Source organism: Manis pentadactyla, chromosome 14 (genome assembly GCF_030020395.1).
Source record: "Manis pentadactyla isolate mManPen7 chromosome 14, mManPen7.hap1, whole genome shotgun sequence".
Taxonomy (NCBI): domain Eukaryota; kingdom Metazoa; phylum Chordata; class Mammalia; order Pholidota; family Manidae; genus Manis; species Manis pentadactyla.
Window position 1 is genome coordinate 23,775,565 of NC_080032.1, and position 18,853 is coordinate 23,794,417.

At 40.7% G+C, this 18,853-nt stretch overlaps 1 protein-coding gene across 12 annotated transcripts in view; it reads right to left on the minus strand.

Moving 5' to 3' along the window:
* Positions 1-16,613, minus strand: part of CLIP1 (CAP-Gly domain containing linker protein 1) — a 124,956-nt gene extending 108,343 nt beyond the window's left edge. For all 12 annotated transcript variants that reach the window (XM_057492507.1, XM_057492508.1, XM_057492506.1 and 9 more), the window contains exon 1: positions 16,479-16,613. The gene's annotated coding sequence lies outside the window, so the exon portion shown is untranslated. The remainder of the gene's footprint in view (positions 1-16,478) is intronic.
* Between the last annotated feature and the right edge of the window lie 2,240 nt (positions 16,614-18,853).

Here is an 18,853-nt window from a genome sequence, read left to right on the forward strand (position 1 = left end):
CACACAAATCTAATAATATGAAACAACTGGTACCTCATGGTGTCTGTAGAATTGGGCCAGGCCCCAGCTCATATTTGCCACAAGATGAACAAACATTTTGAGCAACCCTGGCTATGAGGTCATTATGATGACCTCACAAACAGGAATTCTCATGCTGGTGTGTCTCAAGGATGCACTTTAAAGAAAAAACAGAAGGCTTTGTATCCCCAGATCTGGAGCTGATGGTTCAAGGAATGCACCTTCTCCCAAAAAACCACCCTCCTAGCTATGATAAGCAGCATCTCTCTCCAGTACTCACCAGCAGAAGCACTGCAGGTGAGAAGAGAAAAACACATCCACCAAGTACTCTGCTCACCACCAAGAATGTATTTGTATTTACTTCAAATTTGCAAGTTTTCATATCAGTTCTGTTTCAAACACCTTAAGTATTCCCTACAGGAAAATTAATCTGTTACTTAGAAATTCTGAAATGTTACCTCTGACTGGCTACTCTAATATATATTGCTAACTTCACCAGCCCCAATATTTACTCTGTTTGCTAAGAGGAACAAGGACTACAATGTGTAAGCTAGAAGTTCATTCCAAAAATGGCCAGTGTGTAAAGCCTCACCACAGCTCTGCAATAGTGTATCTTTGCTGAGAAAAGGTAAAATTGCCAGACTTTTGTTATTGTTGTTTTTTCCCCCTCTTCTGAATTTTGGAATTTATAAGGCAGTACAGAATAAGAATTAGTGAAATTTTATTATTTCTAAGTGGTTAAAATTTCTAAAATTGGAAGGAAATGTAACAGAGGATTAATAATAATTATCTCCAGGTGATGAGATTATTGGCTATTTTTATATCTTCTTTGTGTTTTCTTGGGTTTCTCAAATTTTATTTAATGAACAGGCATAATTTCTTAAACAGGAAAAAAATTAATGATTTTTAGCCTCAGTAAAAGGACTTCAAGCAGGGACCCTACTGTGCTGCTTTCTACCCAGGATCATAAATGCAGCACGAAGCAGGTATGAGATGTTGAATATACATGCAGAATTCTGAGGTGTTCACCAAGCCTATTTCTTTTTCTTCCTGGAGTCACAGACTGCATTTCCCAGCTCCCTTGGCAGCATGCTTTCACCACAACTGAGTTTCTAGCCAATGGGATGATGGAAGCGAGTGGGATGTGTGCCCCTCCTAGGCCCAGCCCATAAAATCTTCCCCCTGCAATACCCACAAGGCCCTTAGAATGACTTGATGGGGGTGAGCAGGCAATCTTGAAAGCATGAGCTGAGGACAGAAGGATCACAATGCAGAGGCCTGACTCCCCTCCTGAATCACTTTCCCATCAGGAAATGACTACCTAAGACCTTTCCATAACTCATAAACTTTCTTCTGTTTAAGTCAACAAAATTAGTGAGGTTTGTTACAGAAGCTAACTTTTCTTACCTATTATGGTGGCAAAGAGATAAAAAAATTTTTAGAGCATTGGAATCATCTTGGCTGAGTAAACACAAGAAATTATTAGGATAAGAACAGAGATAGAAATGCTTCAAACCACAAAAAGCATAATTATATGAATAATAAAAATACTATACTGTCTTAAAAACAAAAAGACGTTTTATTGGCAAGAGCAAGATAACGTTTAAAAAACACAAATATGATTACAGCATCGAAAACTTACATAAGATAAGACCAGTGATGAATTGGTAACTGCTAAATTAGGTGATGGTACTATTCTCTCTACTTTTGTATGTAAAATTTTCCACAATAAAAAGGTTTTATTATAGAAGATATTTTAGTAAAATCCAAACCCTGCCTTCTCCCTAACCCCTCATAATCTAAAAAAAGCTTAAACAATTTACAGAAACAAGCGGTTTCTCAAAACAAGTAGTTCCCCAAAATAGGCATGAAGTAAATTGTATTCAAGTGAAAATGAATAATCTTCATAATTCTTTTGATTTTCTAAGGTTTTGTTTACCCTTTTTTGGTGGTTGTTTTGCTGTTTTTGTTTACTGTTGTAAAAAAAAAAATGTTGTGGCTTCAAAAAATAAAGAGACTCAGACTGAGAAATACAGACCTGGGCTCTGCTGCAGCTGTATTTCACCCCTTCCCAGCCCTTGATATCCTCATTCATAACCTGAGGATGTTGATTAAATAAGATCCATTTCCAACTGCATCCTTTCGTGGTCCACTGCTCTGGATTCAAATCCAAACTCCTGTAGCGAAAGAGCAAGGATTCAAAAGTGAAAGCACTGTGGCTCTCACTCTGCCAAAGAGCACCCGGCCATAAGGGAAGAAGAGCCCAGGTGGATAAGATCAACTGCTAACAAGGGCAACATCTCTGGCATACTAGAGCATGGATGGCACTGCATAGCCCCAGGCAATCCCATCTCCACACTTCACTTCAGTCAGTCCCTTCTTAGTTCATTTTGCCCCATCAGCAAAAATGAAAATACTCCTTTATTTGCTAAATCTGGAAATTCTGTTGGGAGGCAAAGGAGAGTGGAAGAATGTGCAATGAATTTAATCTGCTAGGAGAGGGAGTTTAACACTGTGCCTCCAGAAACAGACTGTCTACCTAGGGGGAGTGGGCATGGGGATCTCGGAAACCCAGCCTCAGGCAGGCTAAGGAACTTACCTGGAGACAGCTGCATTCTGAGACTTCTGAGCTCCCTTCCAATTCTACAAAGTTATTAAGTCCATGAACTTAGTAACAGAGGGAAGGGGAAATAAGTTCCCAGAGCAATGAAAAGTCTCATTGGAAAGATGTTTCTGAAAGTGATTTTCAAGTCACTCAAGAGAAAAATTCAAAAGCTGTGTTCTAATATCATATTCCTAAATTTGGGAGATCCATTCACAGCTCAATCCTGTCCCCTGAAGTCATGGTTATGTAAATGTCTGTTGTATGCTGTGTCACTTACTGTCTCCCGCCCCCAACACAGGAGATGCCGTAACCTGAGCTTGTCTGCCTCAGCTGCTGAAAACACTGACACAACACTCTGGGACCTTTCCAGATTGACTTGTACTTCCACTAAAGAAAGGCAAGTCATTTGATTTTTCCCCCTCTTTCAGTTTCATTCACATTGGTATTTCTGTACATACAGAAAAGACTAGAAAAAACAAAATTGAGATTTTTCATATTTTTCATATTTTCTTCAATTCCTTAGTAAAACAAGGAAGGTCAAGTATCTCAACTTTACAGAAGACTATCAAAACCCAAACAATAAGCTAACAGGCCTGTTTGGGGCCAATTTAACCTTTAACTCCTATCTAGCTGAATGGAGCTTATGTCCAGGGATGGGCAGCACACAGTCATGTCTGTCTCCAGAGCATGGGCTGTTGTTTGTACACCTGAGGCCCACAACTGCTACAGGCGGCCTGTTCCTATAAGTAAGGGCATCAGGCGGCACAGGAAATGACTCTAAAAGAAGTCTCCAGGGATCTCTTCTCCATACTCTCCCTGCCCTCTCTTCCTCCTCTGGACTCCTCCAGCCAGTGTGCAGCCTTCTATTATTGCACGATGAATCACTCTCCAGTCTTGTTTGCATACTGTGCTATGACTAAGGTCCTCAGGGGCAGGGATGAGATCTGTCGTTGTATCCAAAGGACCTAAAAAAGTATCTAGTACACAGAAAAGTTCTGAACTGACTCAACACCAAAACAAGAACCCACAGAAGCATGCAATACTGCAATTTTCAAACTAGAGTGTCAAGTAACTGTATCTCACTCTTCATAGCATTTGATGAAAAAGACAGCATTAGAGGGTTTCCCAGCCCTGGAGTCCTTTATCATAAGTAAGCCAGTAAAGCTCTGGGCAAACTGTTCAATTGTTACCTCTAGTAAGCAGTAGGTAAGAGCTGTGAGTGTCAAATTAGGTCATTACTTTGTTGACAATACTATACTTTAGAAAAGGGCTGTCCAATAGAATTAAAATGTGAGACAAATGTGTAATTTTCAGTTTTCTAGTAACCATGTTTAAAAAATTAAAAACAGCTGAAATAACATTTTATTTAACCTGATACATCTAAAATATTACTTCAAAATGTAAACAATATAAAGATTCTTAATAAGCTGTTTCACATCTTTTTTTATACCAAGTCTTTGAAACTTAGTATAACTTGAACTTGACATATTTCAAGTGCTCAATAGCCAGGTATGCCTTGTGCTTCTGTACTGGACAGTACAGTCTAGAATACAAGTTTAAGGCTGACTATAAAGTAGCTCTCCTCTTTCTTGGCATTGATAATAAAGTTGTCATATAACCCAAACTCCCCTAGGCATGCAACATTCATCTTTCCAACTTCATTACAACATATGTAAGGAAAAGGAAAAATGCAAACTCCTGGATATAAAACTGTGAACAATTTAATTGCTCTCAATATAAAAAAGGAAAAAAATAGCATTTTTACAATTAGAGGACCCTTAAATCCCTATTTGGCAGGAGATACATAAGGTAAAAAGAAGCCCTACTTGGAGCACAACTAATAGCTTAACATTAAGAGTTTGAAAATATCCCCACACAAAACTCAAACGAAGTACAGAGATAGAGTTACAGATGAAAATTTAATAAGTGTGTCTCGAGATAAAAGGAAGGAACCTGAAAGTGAGGGACTGGAAGATTTATGACCAATCTAGCAGGAGGCAGCCTTTTACAAATGAAAAGTGAGTGAGAGCATTACTCTACTGAAGCACCATGGTGCTTAGCTTTTTCTGTCTTCTGACTCCAGGAAACCATCTCAGAGTCAAGGAATGGTGCCACAAGAACACATGGAAAGACAGGCTTGGGGACTGGAGAGAAAAACTATAGGAGAAAAAAAGGTTAAGGATGTGACTGCAGTGTCAGTTATTTGTTTCTTACAATCTGATATTTTTTTCCCCCGTAAACTTTAGTAAGTTGCCTTTGACTTAGAAACAGCCTATGGCTACAATTTAAAATATAAGATCATTCAGAAGACTAAATGAAGACACAGAATACTCCTTGGAGGATGGAGACAGGTGCATCTCCTCCAGGGCAGAGTATCTGGCAAGCATGTGAACTGATGATGAGTGACACGCAGCCACCTCAGGTCATCATTTGTTTGGCCTTCCAGAAGCTTGCCCCTCAAACACAGGGAAAATGTATGTGATGTCACCAAACACAGTTTAGGCACAGAAGAGCCACTACAAATCAGTGCAATAACAAGGGAGATAATCTAAAGAGCAAGCAGGGGACTAGAGCCATTTGATTTCAGCAGCTACTGACAGAGTGGTTGGTTTAAAGGATAATGGGATAAACTCTTCACCATGGGAGATAAGTTTATTAAGGTTGATTCCTATGACGGCAAAGAGGGAAATTCCAAACTGCCCCTCCACTTCTTTATCATACCACCTCCAGCAGAGCATTCCAAGACTTAGGAATAATGAAAAGTTTAGCCAGCTGACATGCAGATCTGTCAGAAGTAAAGAGAGCAATTTTCCAAAGTGGAAAGAGAAAGAGAATCCATTTTCCAGAGCTTTTTTGTGTGCTTAAAAGGATGGAGCAGTGTCTCAAATTTGTTCAGGAGACCAGAGCATTTGGAAGTAATGGTGTTCTTAATAGAATACCAAGAAATACTGGGATACAATACAAAATCTAAGGTTCCTAAGTATATAGTAGCAGGAGCCTTCGATGTAAAACAAACCCCTCTAATGAAGTAAAAAATGAAATTAAGAAAACCACTGTTCATTATTTAATTTTTCATCTAAATTAGAAAAACCAGTATCTAAGTCTAACTTGAAGATTACCAGCATTCTTCAAAGACCACCTGGCTAAAGAAACAGAACCTCATAAGGACTGAAAGTTACCCGATGCCTCTCACAGTGCCTTCAAGTTATTTTTATATTGCTTTTGATAAATTTACAGTTAATCCATTAGCCGAAGACAGACCTGGTAATAACTTGTATTTGTGTAGTGCTAAATTTATACGTTTCAGAAATTATTATGAAAAATGACAAAAATAGTAAAATAATGTAAGGGAAAAGGAGACATGGGAGATACAAGTAAAATGTAAAAAACACCAGCTTGGTGCCACTTGTCAATACTTCCACTCAATTCCACATCTATCCAGTGTATTCCTTTGTTCTTACAGGATTAACTAAGTACAAAGAGCCATGTGTCAAAATAAGAGCACTCACAGCTACTCCTCAAAATCATGGTCCTCACTGTCTTCACTTACAACAATTTCAGATCAGTGTGCCTTTCCTATGGTAGGTTATCTTAATTGAATACTAAAGCCATGCAACCTGTCCTTTTTTATTCCATTGTCAAGAATGTTCATAAACACCCACAGGTCCTCAAAGATCTCCAGTCCCTGACTGCCCAGCGAGTGTTCATCCACATCCTGATGGGTTGTGCTGCTGTCATCACTCTGCATTCGTAAGGGCAGCACTCCCTGAAATATCCTAGTCAGAAAATGTTAAAAGATTCCAGGAGGAATAATCCTACTTTTCTTTAGCCTCTGTCACCTAATTTTTTCTTTAGCCTCTGTCACCTAATTGTATGGGAAGACCACTCTTTTCACGAATATTTATCTACATATGTAAGTATTTATCTATATTTCATATACAATACATGGCATTTAACTTTTTAAACAGGTCAGTTTTAAAATATTAATACAAATACTAACAATGCAAACTGCATATCTCTAGCAAGAATACAGTACAAAAGATGAAAGATAAGTGAATAGCGTAGTCACTGTTTGTTTAAAAGTATCAATGTGAAAAGCCCACTTAGACACTAACGGACTGGCATAAGCCAGGAGGAGTTGGAAAATTGGCTCCTTAATTCCAGTGGTGCTGCAAGGGTGTTGTACTTCCAATTTCTAACTTGTAGAGCCCTTACAAAGCAATTCATAAAATCAGTCTGCCAACCTTAAGTGTTGGTTTGAGACTGTCATATAACCAGTTACTGAAGATAAATAAAAAGTTTACCACACCTTCCCATCAAAATAAGGAGAATTTTAAGTGATTAAAGATTCAGTTTAGGATGTTTGCTGAGTGAAATCAGAACAAGGTATCAAGAGAGAGACATATCCTCTTGAAAAATTATTCAGTGCTTGAAAATTATGTTTTTAAAACTTAAAGTGTGTAGAACAGAATACTGAGTACAAGTTGTACCCAGAGTTTCAAAGTCTGTAGCAGTTTTAAAAAGGAGAGGGAGGGGGCCGACCCTATGAAGGCAAAGAGAGCTGGAACATTACACAATTTTTTTAAAGGATGGAACTCTGTGCCATGATGCAACTGCCTGCAATTATGAATGTCTTTGTACAGCTCAGACTGAGTGGAGGTTTCTTATGTTCCTGCTACTTAGATAAGCAGAAAATAAGCAGCCTCCCAAAGTTCCTCCATCTGCAAAAGAATTTTTTTAAAGAAGGGAACATGGAAAGTTGAATAATTTGAGCTGTTTTGTTCATTTACACACAGGTCTCTACAAAATTCCAGTGACTTTGTAACTCAGACCACCAGCATCAGAGACAGATCTTAAAAGGGACTAAAATTACTAGGCCTGGTTAGTATCTCCCAGAAGAACTTACTTAATAGGTCAACAGCAGTCAATTACACTAATGTGTCAAAAAGAGCAAATGTGCTTAATATAGCATCCTAAAATTTTAGAATCAGAAGAGACCTTGGCAATCTAGTTCAACTTCCCCATTTTACCACTGAAGAAACTGATTTCAAAAAGTAAAATCACTTGTTAAGGTCACAGTTACTCAACAGTCTAGGACTTAAACCCCAACCTCCAGCTTAAAGGCTCCTGACTCATAACATACGCTGATGAATATGTTTCTGATCTGTTATATATATACAGCAGTAGATGAATGAGTCAATCTCAAGGCACATTAAAATTGGTTTCCCTTTCCAGTCTTCACAAAGGAAGAGAAGCAGTCATATTGTTGCTTGCCCTTAAACAGGCAGACACTGCCCATACTGAAAGCAAATGCATACCAACTGTTCGTTCTGAACAAGAAAAGGGCACAAAGACAGCTCACATAAGAATCAATTACTTCCTTACTGGTTTTTTTCCTCTGTAAAAAAAAGTGTTCTTGTTTTTACTTTGCAAATGGGAAAATTTAATACTTGCTATAGGACTTTAGAGCCAATGGAAAAAATAATCCAATTTCTATTTTTCACAATAGTGAAGGATACCTGGCTACTTCGAGAGCAGATATCACTCTACTAATTTTACTTACATGTCCCTAAGATAATTTTCAGTACAAGTGCCTTAGATGCTGTAAATGGAGACTAGGAATTGGTTCCGTTTGGATCTTAACACCCAACTTCATTGCTGATTTTTTTTGTTTTACCTCTTTGGATATACAGACACACAGCAAGTTCTATGAGACCTTAGAAAGAAGAACCCCACCTTTAATTAACTGTGGGAAATAAAACTGACAAGCATACAAAAGGGCTTGAAATTTTGCAAAGCACAAGTTCTAACATGAAAGCATTGAGTTGCTTTTCCATGATGAGTATTTAACTCATAAATTACAAGTTCCTCAGTGACAACTGTTCATTAAAAATGTGCCCTTTAATAATGGCAAGGCACTTGTACTCAAACTTTTGAAAACATGGCAAGAAGAAAGGTTTTAATTTCCCATACTAACAGAAGTGGCTATTTTCCCCCATTCTGACCTAAATGAAAGAAAACTGAGGTGCTGAACCCTAAGTCCCTTTAGCAATGGGCAGTCAGGAAGACACAAGGGATTAAAGAGAAGGGGAAGAAGAGTTCTAACATCTACTGAGTTTTACATACATTAATTTATTTAAACTTCACAACAACTATATGAAGTAGCTATTATCCCTGATTTATAGATGAGAAAACTGAGCTCCAAAAGGTCAGGCAGTTTGTACAAGGTCTTCCATAAAGTAACAGAACCAGGATCTGCTATCAAGCTGAATTCTTGCTCTTTCCTGACTTCCCTTAACAGCTATGGGTTTCCCAAGAGCAGAATGTGTACCTGTTAAATTCAACTTTGTGTCTCCAACATCTGGGCTAGTGCCTTTCTTCAGCAGGTGTTCAATAAATGCCTGCTGAATATATGAGTTTAACTGGTAAACTCGACAATGAAGAAAAACAATCCCAACTCAAAACTGGACAAAGGACTTGAACAGACATTTCTTCAAAAATATACAAATGGCCAATAAGCACATGGAAAGGTAATTAATATCACTAGCTATCAGGCAAATGCAAATCAAAATCACAATGAGATACCACACTTCACCCTCACTGGGAATGACTGTAATCAAAAAGATAATAACGAGTGTTGGAAAGGATGTGGAAAAACTGAAACTTCATTTTTTGTTGGGGATACAGTCACTTTGGAGAACAGTTTTGAAGTTCCTCAAAAGGTAGAGCCCCATATGAACCAGCAATTCCTCCTAGGTATATACCCAAGATACTGAAAACATGTCTAATAAAAAACTTAAACACATCGGAAAAAGACAAATATCAAATGATTCCACTCATATGTGGAGTATAAGAACAAAGAAAAAAACTAAAGGAACAAAACAGCGGGAGACTCACAGAACCCAAGAATGGACTAACAGTTACCAAAGGGAAAGGGATTGGGGAGGATGGGTGGGAAGGGAGGGATAAGAGGGAAAAAGGGGCATTACGATTAACAGACATAATGTGGGGGTGGGGGCACAGGGAGGGCTGTACAACACAAAGAAGACAAGTAGTGATTCTATAGCATTTTACTACGCTGATGGACAGTGACTGTAATGGGGTATGTGGAGGGACTTGATGATGGGGAGAGTCTAGTAACCATAATGTTGCTCATGTAATTGTAGATTAACGGTACCAAAAAAAAAAAACTTAAAACACAAATTAATGTTCATTATTCATAATAGGCAAAAAGTGGAAACAACCCAACCAGCTGATGAATAGACAAATAAAATGTAGTCTAGTCATATAACAGAATATGATTCAACCATAAAAAGGAATGAAGCACTGACATATGCTCCATGAATGAACCTTGAGAACATTTTGCTAAGTGAAAGAAGTCAGTCATATCATATGATTCCATTTACATAAAATGTCCAGAAGAGGCAAATCCACAGTAACAGAGAATAGGGCTGGGAGCCCAGTGCTGGGAACTTTGGGAGAAATGAAGAGTCACTGATAATGTGTTTAGGATTATCACATATAGAGAGAAGATATTCTTAGTACAAAGAAAATAGTCTAAAATGGATTGTGGTGATGGTTGCACAACTCTGCACAAAACAGGTAACTGGTATACCCAGTAGTGGTCCTATATACCACCTACAACCAAATATTTTTGACCGAAGATCATAAAAAAAGACTTGAAAAGATAAAAAAAAAGATCAGAAAACTTAGTGATTATAAAATGCTAAAGACAGAAAGATGGACTCCTCATCAGGGAAGCCTCTCCTTGATACAAATCCAAATGTCTTAGTTTTATTTCCTGTTACCTGCCCCCATACTACAAAGCAGTGGACTATCTGTTATTATCTCAACATACTACTCTTATGCCTCATATCTTGCAGGGTCTGACCTGGAATGTCTCATCTAACCTTTCCCTGCCTAGGAACCCTAGATTTCCACCAATACCAAACCAAGGGCTGACTCCTACTTCAGAAGCTTTTCTTGACTCCCTCCCATACACATACACCCCCAAGCCCAATGAACTGATCACCTTCCCCTGTCCATCTCATCTCCATTTTAGCCTAGACCTTACCTAGAGTAGCTGTCTCACCTTGTGAGACAGAGAGCCCCTTGGACCTCAAAGAGTCTTCCCAGCACTCAACAAATGTCTGATAAACTGGCATTTCTGGGGTTTTTCACACTGGCCACTTTTTATTGGTAACCTTCATCTGAAAGGCTTTACTAAAAATTTAACCATACACAAAATAAACACAAGTGACCCACAGACAACCAGTGATACAGGACTGGCCTTTCCTGTCTTTGTCTTCCCTGGCCTCTTTGATATCTGAAAGCACTGACTCCCTCTGCACTACCATCACCCCCGGAAGACGTTATCTAGAGATCTCTGGTTCATCAAGCTAATCCCTTTCATCAATATAGCAACCCCACAGGTTGGACAGGGTAGTTGTCATCTCATTTTATAAAGCAAGAAGCAGACTGAGAGGTTAAGCAACTTGCCCAAGCCAAGGCCCAAGCAAATCCAGGACCTCAGACTTCTAACAGTAGTTCTGATTCTCCATGCTGGAGACTAGTTCCAGTGAAATTATTACAATTTTAATTACTTAAACATAGTAATATAAATCTAGACATAAGTTTTTTTTTAATATAAAGAAAAAAAAGACTGCAAGGACATACTTTAAAATGCTGAAATGATTTTCTCTGGGCAGTAGGACTATAAATCTTTGCTTTTTTCTGTGTTTTTATGTGTGTGTGTGCTTTATATATGATGCATTGAACCATTATAAGAAAATATGTTATTAAAATGTAAAGGCCAATGTAAAACCACGTAAAAGTATACAAGGAAAAATGTAAAACTGAGAAATAATCACTTCACTAGAAAACACTTTCTCAGATCTAAATTTGACTCTAATACTAGATTCTCAATGTAACAACCTAAGCCATCCATATATGCCTTACAACAAATTTGCAATAGAGTTTCATGGGATATACACCATTTTTCCAGTCACCCACGTGTAAAAGAAACTTAGGGATAAAGTTTTCTTTCACTTAGGTTGTAAAAGAAATTGCCACGCCTGTTAAGTTTATTTACTCTTTCATCTGGAAAAGAAGAATCTAAATAGGTTCCTTCCTGCCTTAAGGTATTTAGAGCATAATAAGAAATTACTTGTATGGAGTAAATCTGTTAGAGAGAGCAGGAGGTCATAAGATTTTTTTGGGAAATAAACCAAATAACTTTTTTCTTTCCTGAGAAGAGAGGGAAAAATTATGCCAAATATTTCAGTGTACTATATGACTAGAGATTTGCAGAATCTGGGAAAAAAAAAAAAACTCTAGTTTTATAAGGTTTTATGCAAAGTTATAAAAGTTTTTACTTTATGCCTTCCCTTTACACATCAAACCCAAATTTTGGATGATTTGCACATCCTGAACATCTGGATCTCCAGGCCCTTAACTTCAGAGAAGATACAGTAAATCAAGGACTTGGCAACTTTAAGTGTGAAAAAACAGGCAGAGTTAGAACTGGGATCTGATCCAAGCTATGTTTAGACAAAAGTAAGCAAAGGAAAATACAAATATCAAACTATTTAATTCAAGTCAGAAGTTTATTAGACCTTATGCTCATTAGGGCATTAGGGAAGCAAAATATATGTAGCCTCATTAGGATTCCTGAGAAGAGGTAGAGAATACATTTCCCCAAGGAAAGAAATACCAGAGAGAGTTCCCAAAAGGGATTCTGTAATAGGACTACTTCCTCCTTTCAAAGATTTTGCAAATAATACTTTTAAGACTTTGCAGCAGAACCACAATAAGACAATTAAAAAATCAGACCCACCCATTGAGTTAGTGCTAGTGGAATCTGTCCTTCTGGAAATGCCAGGTGGAGATTCAAAAAAAAAAAAGCTCTTTACTAATTGTAGCCAAGATTCCTTGGTACTTGGTGTTGGTGCCAGGGCCAGGATATTAACCCAGATGTCCTAGCCAAATTCAAGGTTGGTTAATTACTGTCTGCCAACCTAGCAAAAAAAAAAAAAAAGTTCCTCTCTATTCCCTGATTAAAATCTGAAGGGGGTCACTCTTACTTAAAATTCTTGTATAGTACCACCAGTCAATATGTCTTCCCTTAAAAGTGCATCGTAACTCAAATGCTGATTCAAAGCATACGGATTCTTTGAGTTTTATACATGGGAAACATACACAATATATATTAAAAATATATAAGATGATATACTAGTTTAAAGTCCCCCTTAACAGTTATCTAAAAAATTCATATCCAGGGCAATATTGACACTGCTTCCCAATTAAGATGGGCAAGACTTACATGAAGGTTTATATTAAACAGACTTTGAACCACAGACTTTTAAGACTAAAAAGGAAGGCTTTGCTGCTAGAAGCACAATATCAAGAAAACATTATATATGCAAATATCAGTTACAGGGTCTCCCAGAGTTAAAGATCTTGCATACAAATAGGCAAGTATTCATATCAATAGCAATAGCAAGTCTGAACATCAAGTACTGGTCTGGCCTTTCTGGCAGCCACTTAAGGTTCCACTGCCAACATATTCTGTGCAATGCTTAAAATAACATAAACTAGGGTTCAGTTTCTAGCTCTGTATTCATTAGCTGTGTGGCCTTTTAGGCAAATTAGTAAAATCCTTTGAGCCTCTGGTTCCTTTACCTTTTAACTTTTCCTTCATCAAAATCACCATAATATAGCATTATTCTGTATCTTTCAAAATTTAAAATATTTTGATAAATACGTATTTTAAGGACTACAACCTATATGGTGTTAAATTATTTGCCCCCACCCACCCAAGCTCCCACCTCAGTACCTTTGTCCTCGTTGTTCCCTCTTCTTTGTATGCTCTTCCCTCTGGGATCTACAGTCCCTCACTTCCTCTAGATCTCTACTCAAAAGTCACATTCTCAGCAAGGTCCCCTCTTACCACTCTACCCAAAATTTCCATTACCCCAACTCTTGTCCCCAAAACCTCACATTGTCTTCCTTCCTTGATTTTTCTTATCATGTATCACTTTCCAACATGCAATAAATTATATTAACATGGTTACTGTCTGCCTCCCATACCTGAAGAGTTCCAAGGGAGCAGGGATCCTGTTTTATTCACTGCTGTATCGCCTGTACCCAGAACAGCACCTGGCACACAAGTAGGTGCTCCATAAATATTTGTTGAGTGAATACTGAATGAGATCTAATTACAGCCCACACATAGGTACACCATAGCTCCACAAGCTGTCTTTGGGGAGACTATCAGAACACTTCAAAAAAACTAAAAAGAGAACTATAGGCTTGTCGTGACTAATAAACAATACTGTCCATTCTTTATATCAGAAAAACACACTCGACCTCATACCTCATTTGTACAAGGGAGGGAGGAAAAAAGCTGATAACTAGGACAAAGTAGAAAGTTCTGAGATGAAAAGTCTTACTTTAGTTAACACCACAGAGACAAAGTTTTCCTTTAATGTTAACAAATATTAAAGCCATCTGCCTGTGACCTTACTACATTACCCCATCTCTTTTTTCTTTAGCTTTGACTTCTATAAAACTAATCTTGACACTTATGGACTTCATATTTTGAATTAAGTAAATAATAAATGTTTACTGAACACATAGGACTCCGCAGAATCCTGCAGAGGGTGCTATAAAGTGAAATACAAGATCCTTGCCATATGTATTCCCAGAATGCATATGTGTATATATGTGTGTGTGTGTGTGTGCATGTGTATATATGTATATCCAGAAATATATCTGCAAAAATAATGTAGAACACCAAGCAGTCAATATGTGACAAAATTCAGAGGTGCCTACCTGCATATGGATTATAAGAGCACCAATTCATCTCATATATATATATATATATATATATACACATACATACATATATATTATATATAAACCACTGGGCTTAGAATTCCAACAGAGAGAAAAAGCAAGAGTCAAACCTTACTGAGTTAAGTTCACATGCACTTATAGGTCACATGGGATGTGACAGACTCAATGTTAGACACTGGTAAAAAATAATTTTTTAATGTAAGTAAGAAGGGCCAAATTCTAAACTAAAGAACAGAAACCAGATCAGCTTATGTTGTGCTGAAGAACAGTAGGAGCTTAAGCAACTGCTGAAAAAGTAGGGAAGGGCAGGATCTTTATTTTTAGACAGAATATGGATGCAGGGTCCTCACCTGGTTTCAGTTTGAACTAGGCCTAGTGGGAAGTCTAAGATGTACTTTACCATGTTCTATGCACCTAAAAACCCCAGCACCAACCCTTGGCCAAGCAATCACCCACTTCCTTTGCTTTAGTATAGTAAAGGCCAGGCTTGTTCCTTGCCCAAGATTCACTATACTAATTTAGTAAGTAAGCACCTGGAGTCAGAACCTGGGAACTCAAATCCTGACACCACCAGCTGTGTGACCCTGGGCAAAGTACTTGACCTTTCTATGCCTCTTCTGTAAAATGGAGATAAGATAGCACCCTCATTGAGTTAGGCTGATTAATGAGATAAAACACATAAAAGACTTGCCCAGAGCCTGACCACTGGAAGCTCTCAATAAATGTTACTATTTCCAGAGAAAAAAAATGCCCAAAAGCTGAGAAACAACAACAGAGAATTCTTGCAAATGTTACCATTAAACCCAAAAGTCAAATACATTTGGTCTCCCGACTTGTGGATACTATCGGAAATAGCAATGATAATAAAACAGCACCAACCAGAATCATAACCTACCAGGCGCAGCAACACTAATACTGAGCTTTTACTGGCCAGGCACACTTACAACAGAAAGAAGGCAAGCCTGCTGAGTCCAAAAATATATATATATATATATACCCCAAAATTGCACAATTTTCTCCACCCTCCTTTTTAAATACGGTAACTGGCGCCCAAGTTTTGCTGAAAACAGGTATTTAAAAGCATTACAGACTTAATGTGTAATTTCTTCATACCAAAGAGGTGGGGCTGTGACGGGAGGAGGGGTGGCGCTCGGTTTCTGCCAGATGGAAAAGCCACATTAAGTGGAGAAACAGGCGAGTTCAGGGTTTATGCACAGACCAAAATCAGCTTTTTGAAGCCCAGGACGTCCAAATTAGGGGCCTCAGAAGGCTCTGCTTTTAAAATAATCTCTGAACAAGTGTCATCTGTCCTCCGAGCCAATCCCCGGCCGAGACAGAAGGTTCGTTACGGGGCGGCGGTGTTATTTCAGAAATCCTTGTCACCTCTTGTCATCCACCTTTTCCAAGAATCTCAGTCCCCCGTGGCGGGGGGGGGGGGGTAACAAAAGCCACGGCCAAGCGGGCCGGAGGCCAGCCGGGCAGCTCTCTGGCGGGCGCAGCCAGAGGCCACGGCCCGGGTGCCCTCCATCCGGCTCGCGGGTGCCAGCGCCGGGCCCGAGGAGCGTTCAGGCGGCCGGGCGGCGGCGCCCGGGGCAACAGGTCCCGCAGGGCCTCGGCCTCCCCTCCCGGGGCCGCGGCCAGCCCAGACCCCCGGCCGAGCGGGGGGCCGCGGGGCGCCGGGGAGGGAGCGGCCCGGGGCGGCGCAGGGCACGGAGTCCAAGCTCCATCTTGAGGCGGGCGGAGGAAGGGAAGGCCGGGCTCGGCGCCGACAGGGCCGGCCACTTTTCCGGCTCCGGGACGAGCGCCCCAGGGACCCCTGGCCTCCGAGGCCACCCTCCCGGGACTCCGCGGCTATCCTCAGGGGTGGCCCCGCGCGCGGGACTCGGCCCCCTCACGGACTCCGGCCCGGCCCCGGCTCCCAGCCAGGCGGGCAGGAGCGGGCCCGGCGGGGCGGGGGGGACCGGGGAAGGGGAGAGGGCCCGCGCCGCGCCCTGCTCACCGCCGCCGCCGCCTCGAGAGCCGCCAGTCGCCGCCACCTGCCCCACTGCAGCAGCAGCCACCGCCTCCCGGCTCGTGGGCTCGGGGCGGGGGAGAGGGTGACGCGCCGCCGCCGCGGGGCCGGGCGGGCGCGCGCCGCCAGGAGAAGACGCGGCCGCGGCTCCTCCCCGCGCGCTCCGTCGTCGCGCGCCCGCCCGGCCTCGCGCCCTGCGCCCCAGCCGCACTGGTCCGGCGGAGCGCCCGACGCCGCCGCTTTGTCTGCACCAGCCCCGCGGCTGCCCGGCGGCTGGCCCGCGGATCCTAAGGAGCACGGGGTGGGCAGGAAGGTGTGAGGGAAACCCTAGAGGCCCGGGCTGAGGGGCTTCTCAGCCTTTCGGCTAGTTCCGTGTTTTCTGAAAGTGTCCCAGAATTTGCAAGTCACCCCCGTTAACTCCTCTCAGTCTTGACCACCTCCTGTTAGTTTGGAGCCGGTTCTTTTTTTTTTTTTTTTTTTTTTAAGTCAGGCCCAGGGTGAGAAATCTTTTGAAACAGGCTAGGAGGAGCTGCCCTCAGCAGGTTAAGTCTAGGGAGCGTCTTCTCCGCCCTCCTCTCCCCTCAGAGAAAGACTCAGGGTGAGGGCGCCTAGAAAAATGCTGGAGGAGCTGCCTACAGCAACTGAGGCTTGGGAAGGACCATCTCTACTCTTTCTTTTCCTCCAGGGAAAGACTCAGGGTTCAAAATCCCTTCAAACAAGCGCAGTACTTGCTCCGTTAGTTTGAAAAAAGCCTCTTTTATTCGCCACAACCTCTTGGACGGAAGCCCTGGCTAAAGTACCGTCCTCCCTTCTCCCCCAGGGCTCGCCTTCAAAGGCTTTTGAAAGGGGCCGCAGGGAGGCAGCAACAGCGTGCTCGGGGCCGCTGCAGCAGAGGGCGACGGGCATTTCACTCCCACGGACCATGGCAACCTCAGAAGTTTTGCAGCTCCTGGTAGGAATTTGCAGCTGTCAGGGAAGCCCAGGATTTTGCAGCGACTCGGTAGTGGATAAAGAGGCCCAGGATTGCCTCCTCCTCCCTGGTAAAAGAGAATAATCAAGAGGGTGACCCCTTTGCTGACCTTTATTCAAAGCACCGTGCTGCCCCGACCAACAGGCCTGCACAGAGCAGGGGAGGGAACTCCACTGGGAAAGCAGGACATTCTGAATAAAGTAAATCTACCTGCTGCCCTTCCCCTCAATTCATGTTTAAAATCACAAAAATTCTGTTTTCCTAATTTAACATCATCCTAGTTTGCAAGCTGGGAGATCAAAGTGGTGGTGGCACCCCTGAAATCTAGTATCTACATTCCTAGTCTGAAAGGCATACCTCACCCCTCATCTGAACGTGTTTCAGCTGGAATAAGCAACCCGTGTAATCATAGATGCCATAGAATGTTCCAAAGACGACTATTAATGGTGGGGTGCATCTATAAACTCTTCTGTTTTTCTCTTTTCTACTCATTCTGCTGAGCCTGTCTGTATTTCAAAATGCTGATATTTTATTCATTATGAGTTTTTTGTATTCATTTAGACTTTTTAAACATTGCATTAAAATATCATCTCTCTGAACTACTGAGTTTTAGTGCCCCCTTAAATTTTGTGACCAAGGCCTAGTCACAGCCCTACCACACAGGGCATTGAGTGCCAGCAGCCAGTGTTAGGACTAAAAAAGTTGCTCAATCCTACTTCAAAATAGTGTTCACATTCCATTTTTAGATTGAGCCACTGAGCTTTTAAATGTGTGTGTTCTATACAAGTGTTAGAACAGCTCAATTGACAAGTCTTTGGAAGATGGGGATGTGGCAGAAGTAAAAACCAAGTAGGTTCTCCCAAATCCTCATTTTACAAAGTGGGTAAATACCTGTTTTTTCTTTCTGGAACAAAATACAAAGGTTTAATCATGTCATTAATGTAACTAATACGGATTAACTACAAATAGTGGCAGAACTGTGTTGAAGGGGAGAGGTAATGGTGCTTTAGTCATAGAAAAATGTCAATGGATAATGTCTACTGTTCGTAAATAATAACAATATATTTTTAGAAGTATGGAAAGTTGCCACCAGAAAAACAAAAAGCAAAACATTAATTGTATCTGGGGAAGTGGGCAGAAGGGTTGGTTTTCATTATATACTTGATATATATACTTTATATTTTAAACCCCTGCATGAATTACCTTTATTTCTTTTTTTAAAAAAAAAATGGTATTTAAGATCCTCAAACAAAATGGGTAGAGATTGTTCTTCACACAGTGGTAGGTATTAATGGTTCATTTCCACAGAGCTCTTTATCATTAATTCTTTTCCCAGCCAGTTTTCTATAATGCAGCAGGTTGGTTATTTATTACCTGTTGTGCTCCACCCCTT